Raw genomic sequence first — 6,063 nt, forward strand, 5'->3', positions numbered from 1 at the left:
CCGTGACGTTTAGTGATGATCGACCGCGGCGTACGTCCCTTATGTAACTTCGACATTTTTATAAAAAAAGTCCATTACTACTTATTAATGTTACTGTCTTTGCTACGAACGATCATTTTATTAAAGGTTATTAAGTAATAGAATTATTTTCAAAATTAGGCAAGTAACTAATTAAAAATATAAATTTTTAAAATTTTTCAAAGTTCAATAAATATGTCTTAAAATATAATTTTTATACATTTTTTAATGTCATAGTATTTTTTAAGTCACTATATAGACCAACGACGAATATTTGATATTTAATTAACTGTAACAGCCTTTTAATGTGCCACTGCTGGGTTTAGGCTACTTTTCTGTTACGAAATTGTTTGGTACCCTTGAGAATAAGGGAAGATTAGCTATCTACGCAGAACATTTTATAATTCACAAGTGCCCGCGAATAAATTCTCCATTTGCTCCCTCGTTATCCGATAAGACATCAAATCTGACAAGACCGGAGATAATTCAATCTACAGGTTGCTACTGACCCCTCGACCTCGGGATCGCAACCTGGCCATTAAACCAATGAGTTTTAAAAGTACATGTATTGTTAGAATATCAGTCCATAAAAGCGCGTCAAACGTCCTTAATTAAGTTTTAAAAAAATCCTGAGTCTCAGGATGTCCGCTCCGGCTTCTGCGTATACAAAATTATACATATGCGTATACAGTGTTATAAATGAGAAAACTAATAAATTACAATTCAATGTTTAATTAATTTTAGTATGTGTGTGACTCTGTTATGTATTTACAATGATTCACACAATCATTCGGACGTATAAACGGGTTTAGTGATTTCTGTGGCACGGGTGACATTGACAACTATCCATGTGGCAGCTACTGAGAAATACAGAAAAATCCTATATTTTTTTATTGAACACAATACCTCGGTATTCGCATATGTATAATTAACCACAAAACCAACGAGAAACATTAGATAATATAATATACCAACACACAAGCACGGACACAAGCCTTCAATAATGACTTAACCGCAATCATATTCAGTCATACAATTATGTTATCTAAAGCCACAGAAAATTCATTGAGGAAAAATATGTGTAGGATACCTGTGCGTATTCCGATTAAAATGCATACGATTTCAAGAACCGATTAGCAAGGTCTCCGTGAGGTCGGACAATGATTAAGCGCATGAATATTTTTCGAAATTAATTTTATTGCACAGACTCCTAAAATTTAAATATAATGTATTCAAAGTAGGTTCTTATGTGGTTCTTTAAACACTTTTGAATCGATATTTAAAATAAATTAATGATAAAAATATATATAAGTAATAGTATACTAAAAATTTGAATTAAATAAAATGTATAAAAAAAGACTAAATATTTTCATTTTCTTGCATTGATATCCGATCTTGAGTTATATTTAAAATAATCCTTATTTATTAAAATTTTATGATTAATACATATCCTTTTATATTCGGGTGGGCAGCTAGTTTCAGATAACAAGTAAAATAGATGTTGCTTATAATGTTTCAGTAACTAAGGACGCAGGTCTGTCCTGAGTGGTCCTGGATTCAAATTTTAGGGCCAATAAAAATGATATTGGGTTTTTCAGTCGAAGATTCCAAGTAGCAGCCCGGAACCTGGAAGTTGGAAGTGTACACTCGACGGAATGTCTATGGTCGAATAATGGTGAAACGAATTTACTTACCACTTCATAACATTAAGTAGGGATTTATTTAATTAAACCGTTAGAAGTCCTTCGGGTTTCCCGAAACGCGTTCTTTCACCGCACAGTTTATGTATCAACCAAGGTTGCTAGTCAATTCGATGATTATCAAATAGGAAATATCCGAATGCCGTACTTAGTCATTACCAAATGAAAGTGTTTTACTTCTGTTATATGAAGCATTTATTAACGCGAAGGGCTAACGGCCTTTCGCTCTCTTATATCATTATCTTCCCTTTTCACCTCTTATTGTATGGTATATGGTATTCTTATTGCCATATATATCATTATGATATATAAGAAAAAGTTTTTATTTATTTTACTCGATATATAATTATTGATTTTCTTTAATCAAACTCTTTCCTAACCATTAATTTTATAGTCCCACATCTGCCGAGGGGCATGACGGCCATTTTTTTTTGTTTTAACTTTATTTACATATCCGTAACAGCCTTTGAATGTCCCAGTGCTGAGCTAAAGGCCTCCTCTCCCTTTTTGTGGCAGAATTTCAGTGAAATTATACACATACAGGTTTCCTCACGATGTTTTTCTTCACCGTGAAGCACGGGATGAATTATAATCACAAATTAAGCACATGAAAATTCAGTAATGCATGCCCGAGCTTGATCCCACGATCATCGGTTAAGATTTACGCGTTCTTACCACTCGGCCATCACGTCTTTACATATAATATTATATAAATAAGATAATAATATAAGTTATAAATAAGAATTATACAAGCAATATAAAAACAACTACTGTTCTAATGATGACCACTTAGAATGGTGGCCAATATGCTAGCATCAGAGTCACGATGTTGATTTCTTCCCAGGCCCAGACCTGTCGTTAGTTGTGTGTAAAAACTGTGTACTCTAAAGTAGTATAAATATAATATTGGCATTTTCTCTCTGCATCCTTTGTAAAATTCTTCTTCGTCCTTAATCTTTACTTATAAACATTGCTTAGTGGCTGTTTAGTTAAACACTAATTTTGCTCTTTCTTTCATTATTGATTTGACATTCGAAAGAAGGAGACACAGCTTTGTTTAACTAATAACCCGTTTAATAGCGCTTATAAGTATAGTCTAATTGATTACGTACAATAATTATGACATTATGTAATTTTAAATTGCTACTCAGTTAAACGAGCTTTTGTTTTTGCTACTATTGTGTTTCTAGCCTCGGTAAAATAGACAATTCAGAATTTGTGGTAATTTGAAAAAGCCTACTTGTCTCTGGCGTGTGCCCGCAATAGGCAGCTCCAGTGTTCTAGTTTTTGCTGATTATTTTTGATGATGACTTACATAAAATATATAAGGATATTTTACAAAGAAAATAAATGAAAACTTTTTTCTATTACAGATTTATGATCTCTGAAAAAATAATATCAGTCCAAAATCATAATTTTGGACTATATTTTAATATTGATTGTTTATATACCGTTTTTATTGAACAATGCAGTGTATTATAAAACGCATTATTATGATTTTAATCATAATGCCAGGTTAATAATTTTACAAAACGATTTTTTATTTCGTCATTACAACAATGGGACAAAATTAGTTGATGAAATACATCGATGATTTCACTGATTTTAAAGATAACTCGCTTCCATCACCATAATTAGTTTGAAATTGTATTTAGTTTTATTTGAGGGTTCGGACGAGACGGATTGTACATTTATTATATTTTATTTTTTTATATAATACAATTTTAAATTACAAATTGCCATAGCTATATTAGCTAAATTATTTATGTTAATCTTATAAAAAATTAAAATGACGATTAGCGGACAAACTATTTGTAACGTTATCCAAGCATTCCCGGTATTGCTTATATTAGTACAAAATAGTAACAAATGCCTCCACACCCCTTTTATTTACAAACCACCAACACCCACCCAGTCGCCAGAATATTACGAAGCCTACGACAATCTCTTCAACCTATTACTACATGACAGCTGTCATGATTACCAATATGGCGTACCTCACGGATATAGCCATAAATATCCTCACGAACTCGGCCATAAGAAACTGTGCTATAATTTTCAATATCCAAGCTCAGTTTACGGACATATCCCAAACGGATATAATTATGCATCCTATCCGAATCACGGATACGAAGTGCAATATCCGTTAAATGAAAATCATGGCTTTAATTATGCTTCGAAAAATTCGTTTGGATTAAATGATACGAGCTATGTATATAAGACGAATTACGCCCCAGCACAAGTGCACAGACGTAGATACAAAGTGGTTGTGAAGAATATGGGAAGAAAAAGATTGGAAAAATTGACTGGTAAGCCAATATTTTACTTATATTTGTTTAAAGTGTCAGGTGTTCCTGAAGTACTTGTTTCCGAAACCCATAGACTTTTTATGCCAGTGTTTCACTTTACGTTTGTACCAATCTTTGGGTGGTTTGAGCCAACTTATATACACTTGTATTTTGCAAAAAAAATAATAATATCACCGGCTAAACCAAAAAACTAACTGAGATCGGATAGTGCATATGTTTGCACAAATTTGTTTATTCTTTATTCCGTCGCTCTTATATTTCAATACGTATACAGATAATACCAGAGACCACGCACAGCACAATTTACGCTTTGCAAAGTGAGCGTAACACCATAAGCTTTCCTACTCCAAAGTGAAATACTTGACAAAAAAACCAATAACTTTATTGTACCTTAGGAATCGCCCGGAATTCGCAACAATAAAATAATAATATAAATAACATAAATTTTATGGTGCATCATATGCAAATTTAAATGTCAAATAATATTGACAAAGATACGGAACCATTTAAAGTGACCTAAGTTCACTTAAGTAAATTATTAGCATCTTTATCTCAAACACATTCTCGACCGATTTATCAGTGAGGTACTAGATTGACAATTTCTCGACATTGCGTATTCGAGAAGACATTCTCCTAAGATAATTGATATTTATCAATAAAATTCAATGAAATCTCTTTATTTATATATAAAACTACTTTTAAGGATTTTATTTTTAAGCATAGGCATATAAATATTCACCTGACGATAAATTACATGAGAGACAATGCATCGTACAACTTATTTTTCTTTTTTTTTAAATGCATAGGCTAGCGCTTGACTGTTATCACACCTGATGGAAAGTGAAGATACAGTCTAAGGTGGAACGCACTTGCCTAGAAGATGCTTATTCACTCTTGACTTGAAGGTTCCAGATCTTGGCGGTGCGTATCAGAAACAAAACACGCACCGCGTATTATTATCACCTTTATTTCTTATATCTCGTATTCTACACTATAATTGAACCAAAACTATGGTTTCAAATATATTGTAGCTATAGTTGTCATTATTAGTTTAAAAAAAATGGTTACTGTGCTTCATTTAGATGTAAGGAATGGTTAATATTTCTTACTGCGCCAATGTCTATGGACGGTGGTGACCACTTACCATCAGGTGGCTCAGATGCCTACCTATATTATACTACTATTACACTATTTATATATATATATATTTAAAAAAACAGCTGATTCGCTTAGTTTCACCCAAGTTTAATATTACGAATCCGCGCCCCCTTGTGCCTGAAGTTCCATTGGCTCACTCACCCTTCCAACCAGAACACAAAATACTAAGTATTGCTGTTTTGGAGAAGAAATCGAAGGCATTAAATTAAAATGGTTGTCCCAACAACAAATATTTAATATATATTAATGCTCACTACACGTGGAAAGCGTTGTGGACGTAAATTAATAAACAAACAACGAAACGGCTCATTAAGTCACAGGGCTCACATTGTGAATACCGCAGGTACTTCATTCTGTTAAAGTATATATATACACGTATATGATAATATATGATAATATATTTGTGTTTCGTCTCGTAACGATATGATTTATTGAATGCGTGACATCCAATTGAAAAGTATATAGTACTAATTTGCCTCGAAAATGAGCTGTCGAAGTCGGATTCTGTTTGTATATAATTTTTATATTGTATACTAATTATCAATTTTCAAAAGTCAATTTGAAGAAAAAATGTATTGAAGATTTATCCTAAGAATTTTTTCCCTGAAAACAATCCTGGAACCCGATCGTACGCCAAACGGTTTAATATTAACCATCCAAGGCAACGCACAAAAAAAATGAAAATCGGACCAGCCATTTAGGGAGATCAGTGACGCACAGTATACACGTATTACAAGAGAATTATGTATAATGTTGTATATATAAAGACTAGGATAATTACGGTAGTTAATTAAAATGTTGCCTAGCTTTATATAATCTTATTAATGAAGCAAAAATGTAATTAGAATAATAGAACAATGCAAATAAATGCGCAGACG

Source organism: Nymphalis io, chromosome 20, assembly GCF_905147045.1.
Source record: "Nymphalis io chromosome 20, ilAglIoxx1.1, whole genome shotgun sequence".
Taxonomy (NCBI): Eukaryota; Metazoa; Arthropoda; class Insecta; order Lepidoptera; family Nymphalidae; genus Nymphalis; species Nymphalis io.